Source organism: Neolamprologus multifasciatus, chromosome 10, assembly GCF_963576455.1.
Source record: "Neolamprologus multifasciatus chromosome 10, fNeoMul1.2, whole genome shotgun sequence".
In the NCBI taxonomy this organism is placed as follows: Eukaryota; Metazoa; Chordata; class Actinopteri; order Cichliformes; family Cichlidae; genus Neolamprologus; species Neolamprologus multifasciatus.
Window position 1 is genome coordinate 28,108,080 of NC_140448.1, and position 27,345 is coordinate 28,135,424.

Genomic DNA, 27,345 nt, shown 5'->3' on the forward strand with positions numbered 1-27,345 from the left:
GTAAAATGTTTCTCTACAATGACACACGAAAAGGTAATTTCTCGCCGTTTTATGTGAGCGAGTTAAGCAAGAATACTACAAGAAACACAGTACATCATCTTCTGGGCTTCGTATATCCAAAGGATCTCACCTCTAGAAGATGATGAGGTGAGAAACATGGGTCAGTGGTGCATTATGGGAACAAACATTAGCAAAAGCTGGTATTAAAGAGAATATGGCGTGCACTTTCGACTTAACTATCCTGGGAGCTTGTGACCATTCTGTACAAGCTGATTGTTTTTACATTAAATTGCATTGCTGGGCCTGCCTTGGACAAAGGGTTTGTCGACAACATTACAAACTGCAGCCAGTAGCCCACTTGGGATCTTTAATTTTACCACAATAATGCATGTAGGTTACATTTGGGATGGCTGTTTTGTTTTGGAGAAAAACAAACCAATAGAAAATATGAATATTTAGTTTTCATGGTGCAAATGATTCGCTTTACGAACACAAATACACCTAATGCCCTTGCAAAAGTGAGCATCCACCAACTCAAAAAATAAATAATCCAAATCTAATCAGAGATTCATTGCTCATTCTGCAGGCAGTAATACACAGCACAGCTAAGGTACTGTCAAACTGATCATTCTCATGATTCCCTAGTAATACAGAGATGGACCTGTGCCTACAGCTAACAGAGATGGAAAATGGGAATCTGGTGAAGTGATTATAAATAGACTTTGTGCTGCAAAATACACTTTAGATTTCCTCAATGGTTTCAGCCGTACTGCGGATGTGCAATACTTCATTTGTAGTTTGCTAGTACTTACGGAGTGCGGGGTATCTCAGATTTTGGTACTTGGCGTACTACTTGCACTCAAACAAAAGTAGGAAAACGGATACATTCCGAGGAACAACCACTGGCTTTCGCGATACAGCTGCAAATTTGAGGTGTTTTGACAAACCCTCCAAATCCCCTCTTCTTCAACATGGTGGCTTAAGCCTGTTTTGTTCCACAAAACACAAAATGCACAGATTCTGCATGGGCAAACACGTCACTGCACATGCTCAGGGACATGCTTGATACCCCATTAGAACTTTTTTAGAACATGCGAATGCTTCTCTCCATCCATTGACCCAGAGAATTTTTGCATTGTGAATAATCTCGAATACAGCTTTGTGGTAGTGTGACAGGCAATTAGGGGAAAATAATTTTACAGCAGTCTTCAGGGAGGATAGTGAAGGGTAGAAACTTCCTGTGAGACTTGGCATCAGAGATCGCTTGCTTTGTATTCTCCAGATGTTGCCCTCCTTTGCTATTAAGAGTGCTCACCTTTGCCATGTGTGTCTAAAAGAAATTGATGTCAGCTGTTGTTTTTGGTTTCAAATGTCAGACTAGAGAAACCAAAATGTCAGTGACATGGCCGCTCACCTGACTCAAGTGTGAAGCACAGAAAGAAAATGATAAATCTTCTTCTTCTTTAATTTTCTTCTTCTAAAGCAAATAAAAATCCACAGAGAATGGACAGAATAATAATGGATAGAATTAAATGAATAGAATAAGTTTCACCTAAACCAGAGCAATTTGGAGGAGGGGGTCCCTTTAAACCAATATAACAAATATCACCTAGATTACAATTTGAGCAAAGAGGTTCATTAATTTATTTCCATCTGGCTTCAAAAGCCCTTCATAGTACTGGAGCAGGTTTTTTGAAGGTGAATTCTAACTCACATTGGATTCTGTAATAACACGGCCCTGATTTTGTTAAGTCTACAAGTGCTTTTGACATTGTGGATCACAATATTCTTTTGGCTTTCCTCAAATGGCAGTTTGGCATTAAGTGAACACTTCTACACTGGTTAAAGTCTTGTATTAAGAACAAGGTTTTCGCTGCGTCGACCTGCCAGCTTTCTTCACCCTATGCTAGACTAGTTCTCCTTCAGGGATCCGTCCTGTGACAAGTCCATTTTTGCCTTTATATGCTTCCACTTGAAAATGCTATTTGAAAATATAAGAATCTTTCATTTCTATGCTGATGATTTACAGCTGTAGCTCCCACTAAAATGATGTGATTTCTTACAGTCTCTATTGAAAGGTTTTGAAAATATATCTTCCAATTAAACCGTAATAATAATAATGGATTGGATTTATATAGCGCTTTTCAAGGCACCCAAAGCGCTTTACAATGACACTATTCATTCACTCTCACATTCACACACTGGTGGAGGCAAGCTACGGTTGTACCTGGGGCAGACTGACAGAAGCGAGGCTGCCATATCGCGCCATCAGCCCCTCTGGCCAACACCAGTAGGCGGTAGGGTAAAGTGTCTTGCCCAAGGACACAACGACCAGGACAAAGAGCCCGGGGATCGAACCGGCGACCTTCCGGTTACAGATACGCTTCCCAACCCCCTGAGCCACGGTCGCCCTAACAAAACAGAGCTTTTCATCTTTAGTCCTACCAAATCTAGTAGCTCCTTTGCTGGCAAGGTAGGTCATTTAACGCCACGTTTTAAGTCTCATGGGATTATTCTTGAGCCAGAGCTTTGCTTTGACAAACAAATGTATCCTGCTGTCAATATAAGTTATTACAATTTAAGAATTATCAGTGAACTTCAAATCTTCAAAAGTCATCCATGCGTGTATTAGTTTCTGTCTGGATTACTGTAATTCCCATATCTAGTTATTCCACTGTGTGATTTAACACATTTGCAGATGTTGCAGTTTGCAGAAGCAAGCTCACTGTCCTGCCAACCTGTCCATTTTAGAATTAACTTTAAGATTTAAACTATTGTTTCTACGGCTGATAATAGGCAGGCCCCAGCTTATGTTTCCAATCTCATTCACTCACATTCAGCTACCAGGTCTCTCCGATCTGCTGGCAAAGCTCTGTAGCATGTCCCAAGGTCACACCTCAGACAAAAAAGTGACAAAGGCTTTGCACTCACTGTTCCGTGTTTTTTTTTTTTTTAAATCAGTTACCACTTGACATAATAATAGCTCCCTGCATATCTGCTTTTAAGTCTAGACTAAAAAGTCCATCCTTTATTCTCTGGCCTTTCCAGCCCACTTGTTGTTCCAGTCCATTTGATGTTATGTCTGTAACTGTTTGTCCCCTGTGTCTCCTTAATGGTAAAGCCATCTATGTTTTCTGTGTTCACTTATAATTTTTCCATTTGTATATGGCAAAATATGCATGTGCACATATGTTTGCATAAGTATTGTATTTGCACTAGAAAATACTGCAGGAGGAGCAGTGATTCTTGCGATCCTTGAGTGGACAGATGGACAACAAATGCCTCGATGCAGTATAAGCTCATCAGTCCTTTGGCTGGAGAAGCTAATATTCCCATAGCAATTTAGTACCATTAAACATAACTTGTGTTCTAGCAAAGAACAAGCCTGTTTTTGTTTTTCCCACAAACTGACTGTTTCAGTTGGATCTGTAATTATGTTACAGATCATCTGATGCTACTCAGAACCAAGACTAACTATTGATATAACCGGGTAAAACAGAAAAAATGCTTATGTAACTAACAAAAAGCCAAAAAATTAATTAGTTAATTTAAAAAAAACAAGCTTATTCTACTTAGTCCACTGTTTTGTACAAGTCTGAATAGTGGAAATGGTTGTATTTTAATCAATACAACTGTCTAGACCATCATTGTATGCATTTGCAACCTGATCGGCCCATTATCAGTCTCAGAGCATCAACACTCCCCTTTATTAAAGTCATTAGCATCCAAGAGATACAGACATTGTGTTGTTTGGGGCTGATGCTACAGTGCACCTGCTTATGGCAACGGTAAGATCGGCCTCACTTTAAACAAGCCAAATAAACATAAAGGGGAAACATTCAGTATCACTTTTCACTTGCATGTTAATGTTAAACTCCAACCAACATCTAGTTTTAGTACCAAAGTAAAGCAGGTGAAAAGCTAAACTAATTGTTGAGTAGCAAACAAAAAACAATCTGTTGGCTGAGACTAGAGCTTTGAGATATGCTCGAACTTGTTCTTACTTACCAACTTATTCTGTAGTGATGATGGCAACGCTAGCTTTGGCAAGTCCCCACCACACATCACATTACATGTGTTTTATAGTGTTAGTCAAACTGTCATATTTGCTATAAAATAATTTAGTATTATATGTGGTCTGATCAAAATTTCTTAAACTTTTTTGTTTTTATGCAGTAGCTAGAGCAAAGAAATGGCAGCCAGTCATTACAAATGTCATTTCCAGTAACAGCTGCCAAACGCTACCCTGCCAAACCTCATTTAACACACAAGTATGGATGTAGCATGCATAATATGAAATAAAGGAATACTAACAGAAACATACAAATTGATAGATTTGTAAGGTCTGCCCTGTGGCACTGCCTATAGCTGGGAAATTGAATCTGTTCAAGATTAAAATATATTCCGTACATTTAATATGATTGATTTTTACACGACAGAGGCCTCATTTAAATCAACAGTGAAGATGCGTGTATTCTCGGACTGGTATAAACGCAATATTTCTGTTTGCAGAGTAGTTTGACTGACTGCTGACTCCTGAGGCTGGACAATAAAAAAATAATCTCTATTCTCCCGTTTCTCGTCTGAGATCTTTCATGTCAAATTAGGACGTTCTCACCACAGAGGTTAATTTAACCGCACGGACAAAAACACATGGTATTTGTTTACTGTGTGAGCTCTTGAAGGGTTTCTGATGCTGGACCTCAGTATATTTTCTGTGGACTTTTTAATGCACCTGCTACTGAGTTCACTGTCAGAAAAACCTTCACAAAGAACTAATTTATCTGGCTGAGATCAGCAAGGCCTTTGTTCTTCTGACAGTCATCCTGATGAAATCCCCATAAAGTGGGTTCCACTATCTCCTCACCTGCTGTTCACCCCTAATCCTCTCCTCTTCCATCTCCATGCCAGCACTTTAATCTACACTTTCTTGAAGGTTTCAACGATTCTCACTTTTCCCAGTCTTAATTTTCTGGATTGAAGGTGCATTGACTCCTGCCCTTGATGCTCCAGCTGCAGCTTTCTGTGTGTTTCAAATCAATGTGGTGCAGCCTGTGAGGGCATGTAGACAACAGGTTAAAATGACAGCAGGCACCTTCCTGTGCAGCATCTGTGTGTGCGTGTATGTGCGCGTATGTGCACATGTGTGCGCGTGCTCTTGGTTGCTTGAAAAATACATGAAAAAGCTTCAAGCTGCAATTCTATAAAACCTGAGTGAGACTAAAATGATGTGATTGTACAATGCATTTGTCCTCTCTTTAGCACGGTGAAAGGGTTGCACACATTTAGCCTTTTCTTCTACAGTGAGTGCACTGTACAATAGAGACACCCCATAATACTAAGACCGTATGTACCCATATGGCAGAGCATCTGTCACGCATGATAACCAGACGTACACATTCATTTCAATACGGGAGACTGCTGTAAGTAGGGCAAGGTTGTTTTCTTTTCTTGCGTTTCATCCTACTCTTTTAGAGACGACACGTATATCACCTGCAAATTAATGAAAAAAGTGGTATGAGGAGTATTTATTCTCTACAGCTTTATCGTAGCTCAAACACTAACGATAGTTCAAGAGTGACTTTTCAGATACACACACAGGGTTGACCTTTTGAAATAATATACTACGTTCTTACATTCTTCTACTTTCAGTTACTTTTTTAGCTCTATTCAGTGTTATACATATCGAGTGTCAGGTCATAACAAAAGGGATCTCAAGGCACTTTTGTAAAGTGAAGAACCGACCACATCGTAGAATGCTTTAAATGATTTTCAATGATGAACCATGACATTTGAGCTTTCTGAAAAGCTGTGGGGCCATCTTTTTTTAAATTTTTGTGTGTGTGTGTGTGTCTGTCTGACGCTCAAATTTAACTCTATTTTTCAAAATTTAGAAATGGTTTGGGAGGATCGAGAGAACTTTAAACAGGCAGAAACACACGGTGTTCTTCTGCAATCATAAAAAAGTAAATTAATACGCGTTTTCTCTATTGGCAATACTGAGTTTTATGTAGTATGTATGTATGGCCTGCTCTTCATCAGATAATGAAACACAGGGTGGTGCCTTAAATCAACTGATAGGTCACATGACCATGACCAGTGGCAATAATATTGCCAGTACAGTTGATAAATGCTCTAGAAGTAACACATATAACATGTCTTGGCATGAGACAGAAAATGAACACCTATTTTTAACTCAACTAAATCATTTGTGCAGTAACCTGTCACACTACGAGGAAATGGAAAAAAGGCCAGCATGGACAAAAAAGCCTTAAGATTACACAATATAAAATTTTATAATACAGCTACAATAATAATTCAATACACATAATAAACTACAAATAAATGGTAAATGGCCTGTATTTATATAACGCTTTACTAGTCCCTAAGGACCCCAAAGCGCTTTACATATCCAGTCATCCACCCATTCACACACACATTCACGGCAAGCTACATTGTAGCCACAGCCACCCTGGGGCGCACTGACAGAGGCGAGGCTGCCGGACACTGGCGCCACCAGGCCCTCTGACCACCACCAGTAGGCAACGGGTGAAGTGTCTTGCCCAAGGACACAACGACCAAGACTGTCCAAGCCAGGGCTCGAACCAGCAACCTTCCGGTTACAAGGCGAACTCCCAACTCTTGAGCCACGATCGCCCCACGATGCACTGATTAGGGAGGTTATCCTATGCAGGAGATCACCAACTCCAGGCCGGTGTCCTGCAGGTTTTAGATGTGACCTTCATCCAACACAGCTGAAAGTACCATTACTGATGGAGCTGTATGAACATAAACAATCTGTGTCTTCATTTTTAGTTTATTTTAAATTATTTTAAGTTATCCTTGGTGTTGCACTTTTTGCATTTTCTGTTTCATCTCTGTTATTACTTCCTTTTCATGCCTTATGTCGGCCTGTTTATTCATATATCACGGTGTGTTTTGCTGCATGTACAATTTGTTAGTACGAAGTACTTTAACAGGTGCTATACAAATGAAAGTTAATATCGTAAAAGTGTTAGGCTATTAAACACTTATTCATTATTAGTAACAGTTAATGGGGAAACGCTATAATCAGCCATTCTAGCGATCGAATTAAAAAGTTCCCACCGGCTCTGTGCTGTCCCTTTTCAAAGAAAAACAGATAGAGGAAAATGTAATCTGCCTCCCATGTATCACAACGGAGGCACGTAAAAAGAATGACAGATGTTAAATTAAAACCGTGCTTAATGAAACAGATGGGATGTAGATTTTACTACAAAACTCAGTGGACAGGAAATGGAAACAGACGTCTCTTTTCTTGTTGCAAAAACACATCTGCTCATTATACAGTATTTAATACAGTGCTGAGGTGCATAACTCCAGCAGAGCTTGCAAATATTTGCTGTAAAGTGCACCGATTGACGACCCACTCCAGACACAATAGTCATTACTAACATTAACACATCCCCTGGGCCTGATTAGTCAGCAGCTACAAGTTTTTTAAAGACGTTTTAGACCTTTTTCAGGGCGATACTTCTGCTATACGGACATCCAGCGTGACGCGTAACTCAAAACGACATCCCGCAGAGCACGCTGCCACACACAGAAGCCTAGAGAGGCAGCAGTACATTTTTCTGTTAAAAATAAAAGCCCGGGATAAGACATCGCACTCCGACCAAGTGGGACATCACGTCTTCATCTTACCCATGATCAAATAAGTTTTGTGATCTTGTTTTGACATGTCGGAGCAGCCCTCTAGTTTACTCACTAGGGTTGAGTTGCTGCATTCCCATGAGGTAGGAGAACGCGCCCGTCCAGCGCTCCACTCCCTCCCTCCCCTGCTTTTTTTTTTTATATATAGGCCGTTCTTTGACTTTTTTGTTCTCTCATCCATACAGCCTATTTCTTCACATTTACATCAGTCTCTTCTCTGAAGTTCGCTGCTCACTCATCCTCCGTCTCAGACTGCTGCCCCGGGGCCCCGAGGGTGGACCATTAACACAGGACAAGGGATTAAGGGACAGACCTTCCCAGCTGAAGATGCTGGACAACCTGGACATCTCAGTGCACGGCTGCAGCTTGCGTTAGGCTGACCTGGAAGTATTCAAGACAAAAGCAGAGGTGCAGGCGAGGTGTGCACATGACCGAATTAGAATGAGACCGACATAGCAGCTGGCCCCTTTTCACACATATTATTAACTTAGTTGTTCAGTAATGATGCGTCTTGTGCATAAATTCTTCATTAAAGGGTGGAAACGCATCCTAAAGTTTGTGTTCCGTTAAATTAATCTGGTGGGTCACCCTGACATGAGGGGATTGAAACCATAAAAAGGGCACCATTAGTCTGGGAGTGAGAAGAGTTTCGTTTTGCACAGTCTTGGATACAAATATATAAAAATGATGGCAAATATTACTTCTCACCTTTGAAACTAAATGACAGTATTGGCGTTCTTTCTGCGATGCACATAGACACTCAAAAACACTTGCTGCCCCTGTATCCAGATGTCCTTGTGGGTTTCACCTTTAGCAGTTTGGCGAGAGGAAGGTAGTCAGAGTCACAGCGCGCCTGCAGGCGAATACCCTCTCTGTCCCAATTTTTGGTTGTTTATTTTATTTCATGTACATTCACGAATTGCTCACTCGTCACCACCCTTCATACTATCTATCTGTCCAACCGAGTAACTATCAAGCAGTCGGACTTGGAGAGAAATCGTGTCATTTGGAGTTCAAAGAAGTGTGGCAAGGGGAAAGGGGAACCTGAACAATGCTTTTTTAGACATGGGAAAAAGTGAAGTGTGCACATATTCACAGCGCCTGTGGCAGTTCTCAGGATGCTATCAAACTCGAGTGCAGTTTCCACCAAGTGGACAAAATAACAGGCATGAGGATGCATTAAATGACTTCACCTAGCAGGCCAGATTCCCTTCAGGCAGAATAAATCCATATGTGCGTGTTATAATGAACATTAAAGTCTAATAAAGGAAAAAACAGGATGTGACTTTCTCATATAAACTAAAAATATACACATGCATATACGCTTATTGATTGTACTACAGTTGAAGTGATGTAGTCGGGGTTTTGTCCAGAGGGGAAACTATATTAAGATTTTTTTAATGCGCAATTTAAACAATGAACTCTTGCGCTTGTATTTGTGAAGAGGAAATGTGCAAAATACAGATTTTGGTGTTTCTTTTTTACCAGCCTTTATTCTTATTAGTGCATATTCAATAACATGTAACATGAACTTCAATCAATAGCTCACTAGAAGTAAAGGAAGTTTATTATTACATCTAATCAGAAATGACAGTTTTGAGAACAAATGGTGGATTTTTATAATACATGTAACATAATATATGACTGTAAAGGCAGTTTATTCACGATGTGTTTTGATATTTTTACACAGACACCTCCTCTTATTTAGCATTTCCATATATCAAAGGTTTGATTGGATTGAATCTTTATTTTGAACATGTTGAAAAAGTACAACAACATAGAATTAAAAGAGACAAATGAACAAAGCAAAACAAAAGGAAAACGAGCAACCACAACTACAAATAAATGTTCAAAAAGGAGCAGGAAGAGGAAGCTTATTTAATCCCACCCCTTTTCCATTATCTAAAGGTTCCTGTTGTATCCCTGTTTGAATGTCTTAGTTTTAAAGTGGGGTCCAAATATAACACACAGCCTAATTTATTTTATTCTTCATAATGAGAAGAAACTTTTTAATTTATGTAGTAACTTAAAAACATGAAGTAAAATTCCCTTCTATACGAACAGAATTAAATATTTTCATTTTGTGTTGCTTGATCTAATCAAAATTTCTGATTCCTGTTATCGAAGGCCTCGTTTACATATCAAATCATTTTTTTCATAAACGTATGATACAGAAATTTTCTTAATGTAAAAACTGGGAAAGTATTGCTTTTTTTTAACATGTATTTTTTACTTTGTTACTCTAGTTACCTGTGGTCTTTCCCATCAGAGCAAAAGTAGTGTCATGTAAGAGAAGATTCTCAAGTTAAATCAAAAACCTCTTCTATGCACTTATGCTTTGGTACAATAACGGCAGCGAAGGTATTTCTGATCCTTTTGTGATACGAGTCGACATTCTTTTTGTTTGGCTTCATAAACCCATTGTTGAAAACATAATACAGTTAGTCAGGGGTGGGCGGTAATCAAGGCATTCAGCGCTGGGATTCCCTTCCTGTTTGAGGACACGGTAACAATAGGCAGAAATAGTGGCATAGCTTTGTATGCATTGTAGTGGACAATGTTTTCAGTGATCGGAAGGCTCTAAATGTGCTATTTGCGATTCCACAAGGCCATCCTGCCTTCTCATACAGCAGGGGAAAAGGGAGGGCTATTGTAAAACATTATATAAGTAAAAATAAAGAAAACTGCTGAACTGTTAGTTTAATGTGGATGCAACTAAAGAGGCTGGTGGAGTTTTTAAAAAAAAGGGGGAAAAAAAGTCTTAATGGATTATTTAACAGGACACATCCGCTCTGCATGGCTGCTCACCGGCTGTTACACAGCCTGCTTTTCTCCTATGCTACTGCCAAGTGTCTCGGTGTGACAGCTGGCACACCTGATCTATCTGATTGGATTAGTGCAATCAGTGGGCAATGTGCTTAAAGCTAACCAAGGTGATGGTGGGACAAGTGCTGGTGATATTGTTAGTCAGGTATGAAAATAACTAAAAGCTCTGCAGCAAGGCTCTTCTTCTTGTGGGGTCATGCACCGAACTGAGTGCTCAAGTCTCCCCTTTTAATATCCAAGGGACTCAGCACGCTGACTTTTTAAGAATCTGTGGTGTAATGACTCTTTTTCAGAGATGAATAATTGAGCTCGAGGTCTATTTTTCGAATCGCAGGTTGAGAGTTCATCTCTTTACTCCTTCACGTCAAGTTGTGGGAGCGTCTGTAGCTATTGAAATGAAAGAAGCTTTGAGATGATAAAAATATTCCTCCGTGCAACCACATTAAAAGTACAGTAAGCTAAATTGAATTCTTCTTCCTGTGGCATGTCTGCACTTTCATTCTGACACGGACTATATTTACCTAAATAAAACTGGCATTTGGATTGTGATTCTTTTCTATAACAACACAAAGAAAATTGTGGAGTTTCTGTGAAGTTCAACACAGTCCAAGTCAGTTACCTAGTCTACAATGGAAAACTAATGGAATGTCAGCAGAGTAACTCCGCCCACATGTGCTTCAAACCTTCTGCCTATAAGTGACAGCCAATCAGAAGAAAGCTAGCTTAATGCCAAAGATCTTAAAACAAGTAGCAGTATGTGTTAAACAAAGAACTCTTTGGAAACAGGCAAAGCTACCCAAGCAAAGTTGAGAAATGGATCATTGTGTCAATATCTGGTTTAAGGTGGATAAAGCTAATTGTTCTTATGTGCCTTGCATATCTCCTGGGTGGCTAATGATTGACATTTTACTGGCAATGCTGGAATTTGAACATAAACTACAAGATATAGTTTATGGACCTGGCACATTATGGTTTTGTTTCTACATATATAGAGCCTCCAGTTTTTATATAATGATCTCTAATATCTATCTATCCTACAGAAAAGAAAAATTGTTAAGTGGACTAAACTTTGTAATTGCAGTGGAGGAGTTGGAAAAAGCGAAACCAGTGCAAAGAAACACACTCGCTGCATTGGAAAGAGTTTATTTGGCTAAATATCAGCCAGAGCTTAAAAGGCAGATGAATATCTATTTTGGAAATGTCTTGGAATTTTTCATTAAAGGATGAAAAAGACAGTATAGAAAAAGTCTTTAAATCTTGTACTTGGGAACGATGCCACAGCTGTTTAAAGTCCTCCCTAACATTGTTAAAATACTGCTGGTTGCAATCAGAAAACAGCTGAGTCATCCACACTAGTTGACAGACTCAGTGTGATAAATTATTTTTGTAAAAGGAGAAACTCACTTTTGATTCTAGAGTTAAGAGAGATACATTTGCTGTAAAGGATGATTATGTTTCTTATCCCAGTAGAGTTTTTTCGATTTAGAGATGTGTAGTCTAATTACCCCTCAGCTTTACTGTTCACAGCTTTTACTTGAGTTTTTGTGTTTTTCAATTTTTTAAAAATACACATTTTGTTTTCTTACGTCTCTTTTGGGTTGTACTGTAGAGATCTGTATGGTTAAACTGAAGTTGTTTCTAATGCCAAACACCTTGTTTTATCTTAAGTTAAAGTAAAATAAAAACAGAAAGAAATGAGTGTAAGACATCCCACTCAGACACCTGTGCAGTTATTCCTTTCACAACCCAGTAAACTTACCTGAATGCACTGGGAGGTTAAGGTGGCCACACATTATTCTCAAAAATATTTGAAAGTGTCAAAGTAAGCGTGTCAGCTCTTGGTAATAATGCCAAACCAACAATAGCCACAGCTAACTGTGCTAAACCTGCCACACTTTTGACAGTCTTTGTTCGCTCGACTTCCCCCTGGTGTGTCACAGACTAACAACCACTCATCAGTGGATCCTGAAGGTGCCAATTTGGAGGTTTTAAGGTAATAAGCTTAAAATATTAATGCAACATAAAAAGTTTTTTTCGCTGTTTGCAAAAGAAAAGTGTGTAAATGGATTCCTTTAAACTGAAAGTGAACAACACAGCGTCCTTTGGTTAGAACCGCTACCAGACTAGAAAAAAAACATACAAGAAACCACATCATTGTAAGTTACTCTATCATAAAAGTATAACAGTCACTCATATCTGTAATTTTTTGCTCCACATATCTCCTCACTACCAACAGAGTGCAATAAGGTGGAATGACCTACTTTAACCAACACCTACAGCATGGCTGGCCTCTCGCATATACTGTAGGATCAAGGCCAGAGACTGTACGGTGGAGTGACACTGGCTTAATATAGCTTCTTCATGCGGTGAGCCACGTTGCACTGAGGCCAGGTGTAACCGTGACTACTTCAACTCATCCATGTCCTCGTGAGTGTGACATTTTACTAATAACCAAACTCGGTCATCTGAACATGCGAGGCTGAACTTTAACCCTGCAAAATGAGTGTATCTAATGAGTCAATCAGACTAAAGCCAGCAATATTTCCCAGCGCAGTTTTTTTTCTTCTTTTTTTATGTGACCGATTCACATGAAGAATCCACTGAGCTAGTAAACACACTCATGTCTATTTAGTCGGTAACATGGTTTTTCTGCAGCAGTTGTTCTAATCGTGTGCCGTCTGTGCTCCCGTGAAGGATCCTGGTCTGTTTTTCTCCATTTCTATGATCTTACTCTCAAGCTACTAAGGCTCATGGCTTATGTGCATTCAGTTGTGATTCAATAAAATGTCAGAGGGTGATTTAGGACAGCTGCTCTGAGGTATTATTACTTTTTACAGAGAACCAGGCAGTAGGTGCTCTGCTAAATGATGAAGCGATATATGTGCATGCTACGTAACATACAAACTGCATTACAAAGCAGACGCTGTAGGAGGATGCGGGTGATGGCACTTTAACGGGAGCTGTGATTTGTTATACATTATATGCATGAGCACATCTCCCCGGATGGAGCAAAAACAAAGGGACTGCCATCCACAACACACAGCAGAAATCTGCGTGATTATGCCAGAAAAACAACAAAGGAAAACACTGATCTGTGAGTCCCGCACGGCACCTGATGCCCATTCAGACCTACATAAAAAGCAGGAGGCATGAAGACGGCGAGGCAAAGTCACATATCTTCCTCGCCCAAAACACAAAAGGAGCATTTCTTATCCGCGAGGGGTCATAGTGGCTGATAAGATGGCTACTCGGTGACTTCGCAAGATTCTGGAAAGCATGGTTTTCAATACCCGCAACACCCTGCATGCAAGGACATTTCCACATCCCTTAAACACATCAAAAAATTCCAAGAAACTCTAAGTAAGGACTAGAAACAACAATTCAGCACAACTGGTTTTGAAGTAAGAAATCAAATCCAATGTAGGTCTCTTTCTGCACCTGTTGGCACATTCTGCTATGCCATTTAATTAGCTGTGTCAATCACAAAGCCCCTGCAAATCAGCAAGGGACTTGCTGATTTCGAGCTTGCAGATAAATTTAAAAATGTCTTAATTGGCTCTCTTTTAATCTTAGCAAATCATTCTCAGGTAAAAAATACAAGGCCACACCCTCTTTTGTCTTCCCTCGGTCCCTAAATGCAGAAGCAGCGGCTTTTGATGCTTTAAATAATAAAGGAGGGCTGAAATTTCTTCTGAAATTTTAATTGTGGTCTGGTCTGGGAATGTGCATTAGGGAGTAGGGATGGAGCAGTGGGCGGGATTGGACATTAGTGCTTCCCAACTGTCTGAGGCTTCATTATAAAACCAAGGTGGTGGTGGGGGGGTGAGAGAGGTAGGGGCAGGGAAATAGAAGTAAAACAACAGAGAGGATACAAAGAAACTGGCAGGTCTCCACTTACCATCTTTCCCAAGAGAGCTTTGCCCTATTGGCAAACTCCTCCCAACCAAACCATTACTGTCTGCCATTGTATTGATCTGAGGATACATGCACCACCCATTAACAAAAAGTTCTGCAATCAAGCACAATTATGGCACATTTATGGCCACATGATTGGTGTCCGGTGCCCCAGAGATGCTCATCTCTTATCATAATTCAAAACTAATGAGACAGCTAAATAGCTGCGTTTGACCAGGAGGCTATGATCTTTGTTACTGAATGACTCAAACACCGAACCAGACTTGATATGTTGATAGAGCACTGTGGGACTGCAGCAAAAATAAATTAATAATAATAATAATACAGGTTAGAGAGTTACATCAGAGATATTACTTTCTTTTTTTATTTATAAATGTTATTATATGACTTTTTCCCTCCTGCCTGTCCTGCCTTAGACATTATAGGTGGTATACAGTCTAACAATGTAATACATGAAATAATTTAGAGAGCTGATCTCGGAAAAGCAAAATGCAAAATTAGAGATATTACCATTCGCTGGTTATAAACAATTAAATGTTCAGAATCGTGATGGCTGAACATAATGTCCATCCTCTAAAATGCGTCTGCCCAACTGCACTGAGACTGCTGCAAAGTGGGAAAAAAGAGAATAAAATCAATGTAAAAAAAATGCTGCCTTCTCCATCTGCATTTTCTGTATAATGCTGCACGTTAATTGCTTCCGTCATTCAGCAAACCTCACGTTGGAGAGCAGATTGTCTGATGGCAGATTCCGTTGAGGGCCCAATGGTTCATTAACATTTGCACAAATGCAAGGAGACAGCTTTAAACGGCTTCTTTGTCTATCCGCAGTCACTCCCTGTTATGCTGTTAGAGTACTTAACCCCCATATGTACCCTCTTTACTTAGAAACCACAATAATCTCAGCTGGAGTTTGTGAAGCAAGCTCAACAATTAATGCTACTGTATACAGCATATCAAGAATGACCTACATGTTCATTAAATTGTGTCCTCGGAGACCCACTCATCTGCAATGCAAACAAAACCCACTGTTGTTCTGTAAGCAGCTTATGAAAGGGAGGGGCGTTATATGCCCATATGCCACACACACACACACACACACACACACACACACACACACACACACACACTTTTAGTTCTATATGGACTTGCAGAAAGAAGCCTTTCCCAACTTAATTATTTGGTGCATTGTTAGAAAAAAAATGGGTAGTATTACAAAACTGATTACACAGCAAATGCTGAACATCTTAATAAAAGAAATACAAAGTTTCTATAGTTTTAAATGTTTAAAAATGTGGGGCTTTAAGCAGAGCGCTTGACTCCCTTTAAACACAAAATGTATATCCAACATTAGCCCCACACCGATCAACAACAACACAGAAACAGTTCCCTAATATTGTGTAGGTTTGTCTCACACTGACAAAATCGCTGTGGCACTTTAGGGAGTGGAAAGAGGACCTCTGGTGGGGATCCTGTGATATCTGGCACCAACATGTTGACGGTGCATCCCTGAGGTCAGTGTGACCTCGGTTCATTGTGACCGTTATATCAAAGATTTATCAGATTTGAGGCTCTGCAAGCCGGGTCAACCTCTGCTGGGTTCAGTGATGGTTGTGGTGATGCTGGAGCCGCAATGTTTCAATCATGGGGGCCTTTGCTTGGTCTGTTAAGGTGGACGGTACATGTGTAACACCAATATGAGTGCGCTGTTCATGATCGCTGTTGCTGAATACACCTGTTTGCAGTGTGATGGTGTAAATTGGTATGGACAACATGAAAGCATGGATCCATCCTGCCTTGTAGCAACAGGTCAGGCGGATGATGTTTTTGGAGTAGACACATTTTGATCTCCTCAGTTCCAACTGAGCACTTTTTAAAACTCTACAACCCACCTGAATATTGTTGCTGATCATGTCCATCCCTTTATGACCACAGAGTGCCCATCTTGTGATGACTACTTACAGGGGGAAACATCAGCTCACCTAAAACTGGATTCTTGAATATTACAATGACTCCACTGAACTCAAATGGCCTCCATGGTCCCCAGATCTCAATCCAACAGAGTACATTATAGTCAGTGTTGGGAAGGTTACTTTTAAAATGTATTCCACTACATATTACAGAATACATGCCCCAAAATGTATTCTGTAACGTATTCTGTTACGTTACTCAATGAGAGTAACGTATTCTGAATACTTTGGATTACTTAATATATTATCATGCTGTTTACAACTACATGAATGTCACTTATTACTATTACTGAAGGTCCGCGGCTCCGAACCATAGTAAAGGGACCTCTGGCTTATACGGTGGGTTCTGTGTCGGGCTCGTAGCCGAAAAATACCCTTACTTTGTTGTCTGGGTCAAATTTGCTAGCGAGAGACAGAGAGAGGCGTTGAAAGGCTGCTCCAACGGAACTTATTGTTTTTGGAGGAAAACACGAACACGGTGTACAGTCGAGTCTTAATAGCTTACTTACAACTGGGCTCGTCAGGCACTCTTCTTGGCTGCAGTGGTTATTATTATATTTACATGCTTCCAGCTCCCATTTCTGCTCGATGACAACTCGTACTTTTCGACTCTCCTTTTCCTCCCACCTCGCGCTCACAGACACATAACGAGTATGGCAGTCCATTCTCCCTGCAACACGGACTACACTGCCTATGAGGCTACATTCTTTAGGGCTATGCCTGTAGCATTCTGCCTATTAGCTTAGCACAACAACAACAACAAAAAGGCGCTCTCTCACCCAGGAAACACACAGTCACAGAGAGCGCGCGTCACCTTGTAACCATGGCAACCGTAACGCTGCCGCCTGGAACAACAGAACGTAGCTGTCAAACAAAACCCAAACAATCATGACAATCCTACGATATGAAACCAGAAAGTACCGCCGTGTAATCCATTTATTTCAACAAAGTAACTGTATTCTAAATACCACCTTTTTAAACGGTAACTGTAACGGAATACAGTTACTCATATTTTGTATTTTAAATACGTAACGGCGGTACATGTATTCCGTTACTCCCCAACACTGACGATAGATGTGGTGGAAAAGAACATTTGCATCATGTCATCATCACAGTGTAAATATTGTATATGTGAACCAAAGTCTGCAAGGAACATTTCCAGCACCTTACCGAACCTTTGCCATAAAAAAGGAAGTCACAAGTGAGGTGTGACGAATGAAGTAGCCAGTTAGTATTTGTTTTTTTTTTAGTCTGTGGGTAAGTCAAATTCTGCGATAATAAACTGCCACAGCTATCTACTGTATCTACCTACCTATTATCAGTATTCTCTCACCCCAACCGGTCGCAGCAGATGGCCCCGCCCCTCCCTGAGCCTGGTTCTGTCAGAGGTTTCTTCCTGTTAAAAGGGAGTTTTTCCTTCCCACTGTCACCAAAGTGCTTGCTCATAGGGGGTCATATGATTGTTGGGTTTTTCTCTGTATGTATCATTGTAGGGTCGACCATAAAATATAAAGCATCTTGAGGCGACTGTTGCTGTGATTTGGCGCTGTATAAATAAAAGTGAATTGAACTGAATATTAATGTTTTAGCTTACTGGAGAATTAGGTTGTAGTGTAAAGACTCCATTACATACCATAAAACTGAACAATAAGATACATTTTCCCTGGACAGAAGCTGTTAACTCAGATAAGAAATGCTTTTAATATTTGAGTCCCAAATTCTCCCAACTGCCCTTGACAGATGGATCTAGATGTAAATTACTAATATTATATTATCCGCAATCTGTCAGTGTTTCTTTCTGTCTTCCTTTTCACCTGCTTTTTATTCATTATTATAATTATAATTAGCATTATTATTATTAATAGTACTAATTCTATTATATTAAAACTGGTTTGATATACAGAGGTTTAAATCCTTATGGGGTATGTATTCTATTTCAGGGACTATGCTCGAACATCATGACAAAATTGCATTCAGGTGTAATTGCAGAGAATCCATCAGTTCACATGTGGTTGTTACAGGTATTTAGGGCTGATGATGGGGGTACTGGCTGAGAGCAATCAATGGCACAGAAGATGAGAAGCAATAATGGCGTGTCTGCATGATGAGGTTAACCCTATCGTCCTGTCTCAGGCCATAAAATATAAATAAGGGGTCCTGGGCACATACCTCCCTGTACCATTACCCTCAAATCGTTCAGCTCATATCCTGATAACTCTGGAAATCTCCATGTAACGACTGCACAGCAATTACACAAGAGTTCAGATGAGAGGCACTTTAGGGAGACTTTCTCTGTGACCACAGGGAGTTCCACTCAAATATTTAATTTTAGAGAATCCAATGCTTTTTAAATGCAGACCGAGGACACTGTAGACTACAAAGGCATGTGTAATGGGCTCGGTCCAGCTGTATCTAGAGGGGTCTAAACAAGCCAGTTAATCAGGACTCAACTGTAGGGCATTTATGAATAAAAAGAAAGTCAGAAGAACATCAGTGAAGTATTGTAAAGCACGAATGGATCGAAAATGCGCACAGTTGAAAACAATCCCACTAGACCCAAAGCCATTTGTACTTATTTTCTATTTTAGAAGAGCACAGATATACCAACAATTTTAGAAAAAACAAGCCTTTGCTTTTCGCTTTTCTTTTTGTTTTTGGAAAAAAAAAAGAATAGTCCAAGAGTTACACGCCAAAACATTTAGACTGATTTTGACTTATTGAAAAGGACGCACTTCTTGAACTTCTTGATTTGGATCTGTTTGGTTTATGTTTCATATTGAGAAAAACGGAAAGAAAATTAGTTGTATTGTTGGCTTGCTATGTATCGACGTGCGGATTGTTTGTTGTCCATTCGTTCTGTTTTGTTTTGTTTATCGGTTATATCTCTATTGTTATTAAATGACTGCAGAAAACAAAGTAAAGCTTTCACATACTTGCCAGTCTTGGCAGATTTTATCCTAATGAAAAATAAGTTATGTGTCGATTATTAGAAATAATCTAATAAGAGGAACAAAACAGCTGATATAAATGAAATCAAACAGCCTTTTCCCTTTCAGTTTTAATACAAATATAGCTTTGGCTATTATAATTTTAACATTTACACTGTATTATCAGGTCTAGATGCTTATTTGCTCGCAAACTTAATATCGTCTCCTTTTTCTGCTAAAGGTTAAAAACTGTTTAAATACCCTAAAAAATTTGGTATTATTAACAGTTACATTTAATGCATTAGTTTGTCAAGGCATATATTACACATATCAAATGTCTTTTTTTTTTCTTTTTTTAATCAGACCTCTCACTGACAAGAAGCACCGTAAACAACTGCATTCGATTTGCAGCTGGGAGTCCTCTGCTATGGAGTAATTCAAGACATGATAAATCCTACCTGACAGTGATAAAAGTGCCACATCTGGTGGCCCAATCAATGTGATCCAACTGGGCATTAAATGCGGAGAATAAAAAAAAAAGGTTGTGTGAGTGTGTGTGTGGTGTAGAAAAAAATGTGTGTTTTTCATCTTCCATCTATCATCCCCTACACTATTAACATATCTTTATCTTACATTATTCATTCATTTTAGCTCCATATCTTGGCACAACTACCTCAGCAGCCCTGTAAGTTCACAGGAAATATTCGGCATAATTTCTAGACCTGGTCTTCAGAATAAATATTAGTAAGCAACATTCAGAATCGCCTCGAGGGCAGTTCAGATAAGAACTATTGAAGCAAAGTGAAGCAGTCGTTTAAACACAGATCTAAGCCGAGAGAAATATAGGAGAGCCTCATTTGTACGGGAATTAAAAAACATTTTAAGAATCACCTAATTATTGATAATCAATAAAAACTTCAACCCTTGCATGCTCCTGAAATTCAGCTCTCTCACTGCAGCTAATAACGTGCTCACTGGACCGTAACCGGCGCAGTGCAGAATAAAGTATCACCAAAAACAAGGCAGAAAAAGGATGACAGGAAAGGTGTGCTTGTGTACTGCTGTGAATCAGCAGAATTGAGAGAATACTCACCTCTCTTTGCTCTCATGTTATGTGATCAACTAGCTCTAGCTGCCATCACTAAGTATAATATACAGTATACACTATTGTCTGCATAGAACACAACATTTCAAACTATCTGAAGCCTCAGAACGTCACACAGTTTTACTCTATTAACAGTGTTGCATGCCATTACTCAGCTGCTCGCGCTTTGTTGTGCACACAGCATAAATACGCATCAGAACAGCAGACACAGCACTTTAGGCTTAAAGTTGCTTAAAGTTGAAGGTCATACAAGAGGAGCCTTTTTCAAAGAAGAGTTAAAAGTGACAGGGTACATTTTGCTCTATATATATACACACTAGCATGGAGCACAGTAGAAAACACTGGCTCGCTGACTGTACTGGAGCTCAGCTGCCTTTGTCATACCCTGAAGAGATGTCTGGTACATTTGTCTGAGATTTGTGAGTGGCAAAAAGGAAGCAGAAAAAAATGCTCCACATAATAGTCCAACAATATATTCCTCTTACGGGTTTAAAAGCACATTTAAAGAAAGAGTCTCCTGGAAATGAGCATGCAAAAAATCTAAAGGAAGCAATTAATCAGCCACTGCTTCTTAATAAATGTTAACACATCTTGTTTAGCCAGCGCTCTGTAAGATGTACTTTAGAATTAAAATTGAAAGTCATTACACATGACTTAAAGCAGATGATTCACTTGGATAATTACTCCTAAACAAAATATGCAATCAAGAAAAGACTAAAGATCAGCTGATTTAAACAAGTACTACTACACTGATAAATGACCAACTTAAACAATTTGCTACAACATGACTGTGCAATTTAAAAGGCTAGTTTATTTATTTATTTATTTATGTTTGGACTCTTAGAAACAACACTATAAACCACATTTTCATCATATTTTTAACCCCCAAAGCTACATGATGGTTAGCGGTTAGGATAATAACTCGCCCCCACCTCCTCAACAGTAACGCCAGATATGTACAGTTGGTCCACTGACCCAGTTCGTGACCCCAATCGCCAAGTTGGTAGACTGCAGTTTGCCCCCACGGCTGTATGTGTACATTAGCGTGAAAGACGTATCAGTTTACTCAACTTCACCAGAAAAAGCAATCCTGTTAGTGGTCCCTGAAGCTCTGAGCACTTGCAGAGTAAGGATTTCACAGCTCTTTGATTACTCTGGAAAATATCTCTGCAAAATCAATAGAATGAATGCCTGGCTGGTGGCTGGACCCCCGTATCTATTACCATAACATCAGTCTCCAGGTAAAATCTGATGCCTGCTGTGGGCTCTGATAAAGACTGCCAGCAGGTTTCAGTTTCCTGTCTTTTCATCAAAGTCTGCTGGAAGGTATTTACAGCACTATCCCTCAAGCCTAACAACCTGCACTCGCTTAAAAAAGAAAAAAAAAGAAGCCTGAACAACTGCATGGACAAAAATAATAATTGCGCCTATCTTCTGCACAGTAATGGTTATATTTCTGAGCTGACTATTTTGTACTTTGCAGCTATCTACTGGAAGGAATTCTTCAAATGTGTAACATGTGCTGGGAAAGTTTAGGAGTGAAAGCCCAAATAATTCACAGTACAGATTTAAAATTTAGGCACAAGCCTTCTGTGGTTGACACACAATATCAGAAAGATGGATGGGAAAAGTTGATGTAATTGACTGGCATCCTGCCTTGGGGGAAGGACTAGTAAACCTTGGCTGTATCACAGCACAGAAACACAAGATGAGCCGCTGGCCTCCCAGGTGATGGCTCCAACAAGGCTCACACTGCTATCATTAAGATATCCAATTCATGGGCTGCTGTTCTCTCTGATGTTCTGTGAGTTGCTGACTTTACTTGAGTTCATAAAGTTGTTTGTTTGTTTTTTTTGGGAGGGGGGGAATAGGGGAAAGTACACTCACCACCACTTCATTAACTATCCTGTTCAGCGGCTTGCTAACTGAGTATCTAGTCAACCAATCACACACTAGTATCCATGTGGATATTCTCAATATGACCTAGGGCTGTTCAATATAACAATATATATCAGATGACGATATAAAAATGTCTGTCGTTTCATTTTAAGCTATCGTTTGTTTCGTGGTGTCGCAAAATAAACTGTTTACGGCAATATTTTTTCACCGTTTTGATGGTCACGGTAGAATTAATTTGTTAAAGTTTTCTTTCTCTTAGATTTAAAATAACCACACTATGGACAGACAAGCGACTGCTTTTATGCGTCGTCGTTAGCAACAACGATTGCGTGGCTCCGCCGTCCTCTTGTTTATTTGCCACATAAACCTTTCACAATAAAGCTGAAGAGCCGGTTGAGATCTTTCAAAATAAAATGAATCACGTGAAATAGTATGCAGAGTGTTTACGGACGAGAAGCTAAAAAGAGCCGTCAGGTGCTAAAAAAATAAACCTTAGAACAAGTTTTTTTCCTCGCAGCACACTGTGTAATAAATACTCACAAAGAAAATGGTAGGCGTTTCAACCGATGTCTAGAAATGTATAGTTTCATGCATCGGTCAAAACACTCGACTCTCGGTGCACGACACCTAGCTGAAAACACTTTGTGCAAGTCGAGGTGCCCGAGATTCACAGAATTTACAGAAAATGTAAAAATTTTGTGATACACATCGTTGTCGGGACCATATATGTCTTATATCAGGGTATGAGACCTGCTGAAGTTCAAACTCAGACTTTAAATGCGGCACGACTGGTGGTGCCAGACAGGCTACCATGACTATTTCAGCAGCTGCTGCTAGGGTTTACAAAGAATGGACCCCAAAAATGGAAAATAACCAGTGAGTGACAGTTCTCTGGATGAAAATGCCTTGTGGATGCTAGAGAGCTGATAAAATGGCAACAGTAACTCAAATAACCACTTTGTACAATCAAGGTATGCAGAAGAGCGTCTAAACTACCAATTATGTCAGTTAAGAGCAGAGAAGGGATGCTATAATTTGCACAGGTTAACAAAATGAGAAACATATTGTGTGGCCTGATGAGTATCGATGTCTGCTGCGACATCCAGATGGTAGGGTCCAAATTTGTAGTAAACAACATAAGAGCATGGATGCATCCTGCCTTGTAACAATGGTTCAGGCTGTCTATGTTGTTGTAATGCTGACATTTTGGTCCCCTTACACAGATTGATTTAAACTCCACAGGCTACCTGAGTATTATTGCTGATCATGTCCATCTCTTTATGACGACAGTGTGCCCATCTTGTGATGGCTGCTTCCAGGAGGATAATGCACCAGGTCACAAAGATCAGATCATCTAAAATGGGTTTCTTGAACATGACAGTGAGTTCACTCTCCTCAAATGGCCTTCACAGAAACTAGATCTCAATCCAGCAGAGCATGTCTGGGATGTGGTAAAAAGGAAGCTTTGCATCCAGCCACCAAGTCTGTAGCAAATTTATGATGTTATCACATGAAAATTCTGAAGCCAACACTGCTAACATTACCACTAGTGGGTCCAACCCAGTACTAGCAGTGGGTAACTAAGGCAATGGTCAGTGTACATTTGTTTTTTAGTCGTATTCTGTGACCATATTGTCATAAAATAAATATATTGTTAGTGCTTATTCAGTGCTTATTGTTACTTGTTTTTAATATAGTCTAAAAGGGCCGTCTCCAGAGATGGACAGTAACGCGTTACTTGTAACGCGTTACTGTCCATCCGAATACTTTTTTCAAGTAACGAGTAAAGTAAGGGAAAACGGTAACGGTATTGCAAAAACGGTAATTAGATTACCGTTACTTTCCCGTAGGAACGCTGCGTTACTGCGTTACTAAAACCGTGATTTTTTTGTGAGAATGTCTCCGACGTAAGCAAGTGCGACGTTCGTGACAACAGCTGTGTGCAGATCAACAATGGATCATATATCGAGTGCGGGAGAGAGTATGAGCGTGCAGCGTTTAAAGCGTGGAAGTACTGACCTTACTTTGAGTTTGATTCCATAAAAAGTGACAAAAACATTAGTGTCCGTTGTGCGTGGGAAGAAAACTTCTTTTTACAGCGAAAAAAAACCCCTAAACTTCCAAGCAAGCACCGAGTAGCTACGACGTAATGGGAAACTCACAGAGAAACTCGCGGATTCTTCCACTGACCGCTGCGGCACACCTGCACCAGGGTAAACCTCCGCCTACCCCACTCCTGCTTTACAGGTGAAAATAGAGCAACAGGACCGCTAGTCTTTGACTTTATTTATTTTCTGCTGTGTTTTACTTGCATCTATTTGAAAGACTGAGTGTAAACACACAAAAAAAATTATTTTATGTGCTGGAATGTGCAGAAAATAGGTTTAAATATTAAACAAATTTCTTCCAGTCAGAGAATGTTGCATATAATTATTATTTTTTGCTTGATGCATAAAGTTAAAAGATTAAAACTAATAAAACAAGTTTTAAAAAGAGACTTTTCCATTTGACTACATTTTGTATGATGGATTATGCAGAAAAAGAATTGGGCTGAAAGATCTATCACTTTATCACCTATTCAGGTTGTAAATCGTGTTGTTAAAAAGTAACTAAGTAACTAAGTAATTAATTACTTTTGAAAATAAGTAACTAGTAAAGTAACGGGATTACTTTTTCGGGGAAGTAATCAGTAATTAGTTACCGATTACTTTTTTCAAGTAACTTGACCAACACTGCCGTCTCTGAGTAGAGTCTGAGCCAAGAGTACTGACAGGAAGCTGCATGCCTTTGCAGAGCACAGGAGCTGCAGGCAGAAAGAACTAAGTAGTGTTTGATCGAAACTTAAAGTGTGCGTGACGTGTAGAGGAAGTATGTAAATACTGGCTGCTGCTTTTTCAGACAATGATGTTGTCTCTCTGCTCAGTCTCCATATTCCGGAATATGTACAATTAAAGATCATTTTTTTGAGCTTTGGCCACTTTGAACTGTGTCTTTCTTTGCCGTTAAAGAATACAAAGAACTGGATTTAATAATATGCTGCCAACAGCTGTGATGTCCACATTGCTCTACTTATTTAGTGAGGGACTGTATAGTGTCGCTGCATGTGTTGATCAGTATAGAGCTGGAGGATTATACGATTTGCCATCTGAAAACAGCGTAGGCCGCCCTGTTCTAAAGGAAGAAATATAAATAAATGTAGGATTTTGGTATTCTGGTGGTGCCCTCATCAAAGTGAAGTCTAATTGGTGTTTTCAATGTGACAGGGAAAGCAAACAAATTCTGCAGTTGTTGTAAATGCACCCTTTCAACACCGATATAGCCTAAAACAAACATACCTGCATGTTATTTGACTCTGACGGTCTTCATCAATTTTGTCAATGCAGAGTGGCTGAAAAATGGAGAGACTGTGTGCTTGCACTTCAATGTGTGATTATATGTTCATTGGGTATTTCCACTTTAAATAAGACATATTAAATAATGTCTGTATCTGCTCAATTTTATGGTACATCACAAATACATACATGCTAATAAATAACCAAGTAGTTTAAGCTCATTTGGAATGTGAATAATTAGCAGATAAAAATGAATTTGCATCCAACTATGACCAAGTACGACATCCTTTTTTTGGCCACAGCTACAAGCTCATTCTTTTTCATTCTGGCCATATGCATTTGATTTCCCTCTGCCACTCGACTCATTTCCTGTTCCTTCATATCACAAAACCGTTGAATAAATGTACTCAGTAGTTGGACAAGTGAAGACCTAGAGGAGACACACTGATGCACCATGTAGTGTGCATCTCGGTGAGCACCAAGAGAAATTCAGCCCCAAACTTTCTCAAGGTAAAGATGTTGAATGGGGTTCGTTTTAATGTGTGTACAACAGGGATGACCTCAGTGTGTTTCCCATAGCACCAGATGTATTCATCAGGAGCCAGACAGCTCCAGTCACACCAAGTGATTCCCAAGTTCACAGTGGTACCTTCCTCTGCAACGCCAAAGAAATACACAAACAGATACAAACGCAGCTTAAAGCACGCCGATCTCTACAACCTTTGTGGTTAGCGTTTTCTCACAAAACACTTTTTGTTCCAAAGCAAATATTGTCACACCACCATTTCTCACCAAGGAATGATCTCGCGAGAACCCAGATGCCTCGTAAGGTACGATATAAAGATGCAAATTAGACGCTCCTTCCAATCGGAGCTAAATTATGTTCCTATCCTTGTGTGCACGTGTGAAATCACCCAAGCCATGTTTTCATATGGATATATAGGTTGATTGATACCACAGCTATCTGCGATTGCAACTTTGCTTTATTCATATGCAAAGGAGATCTTTTCTTATCTTAACTTTCAACTGACAGGGAGATAATTCATAGCAGAGGATATATTCAGTTGCATAGCAACCTGCAATTATGCATGCTGTCTGGAGAGAAGATACTCACTCACTGTGTCCTTCTCCATTTCCTCCTAACTACACTAGAGTAGATCCTTTTTCTCAAGGAGTGGACATGATAAACACATCAATTAGCCATGTCAAGGACAGATTTATGGCAGCCAGTCGTATGACTGATAACAAATTTAGCCGCTAAATTAATCAAATTCTAATCTTATGTATAAAGCGCTCAAAAGTCGAACACTTCACAAGCCCCGACAGTGGCGACATCAGAAGCAGTGGGGGTGGAGTGAATGAAAATGGCTGCAGTAGTGCTCACAAGGGAAGCAAATTAGGCATTCAGGAGGGTGGCGTGTTGCATCTTGAGGCCAGCGTGAAAATAGCAAACCGAGCTGCAAAGCATCACTTCAGGGCCACCAGATCTGAAGTATTTGGGATGGTTTATTGCACCTGCTGGTACCCTGTAAATCTCAAAAAATACGAGCCCCGCTGAAAACTGTGGTACTAACTCAGTTGACGGTATAAGAGGATCCTCACCTTTGCTGCAGTGGTTTCAGAAAGTTACAGAGGGAGAAAAAGACAGCAAGAAGAAAGTGCCAGAGAGCATTATTTGC

At 39.7% G+C, this 27,345-nt stretch overlaps 1 protein-coding gene and 1 long non-coding RNA gene across 3 annotated transcripts in view; both read right to left on the reverse strand.

The window, feature by feature from the left end:
• tmem132e (transmembrane protein 132E) overlaps positions 1-27,345 on the reverse strand; it is a 483,984-nt gene that overhangs the window by 245,243 nt on the left and 211,396 nt on the right. Inside the window, exon 1 of one of the 2 annotated variants that reach the window (XM_085173742.1) lies at positions 24,354-24,731. The exons of the other annotated variant lie outside the window; for it this stretch is intronic. The gene's annotated coding sequence lies outside the window, so the exon portion shown is untranslated. Of the gene's footprint in view, positions 1-24,353; positions 24,732-27,345 lie in introns of those variants that run through there. 2 annotated transcript variants of the gene reach the window in all.
• On the reverse strand, positions 158-24,354 carry LOC146510438 (uncharacterized). Its single transcript, XR_014876315.1, has 2 exons — positions 11,582-24,354; positions 158-11,513 (listed from the first exon to the last, which is right to left on the reverse strand). It is a non-coding gene; the product is annotated as an uncharacterized LOC146510438 (long non-coding RNA).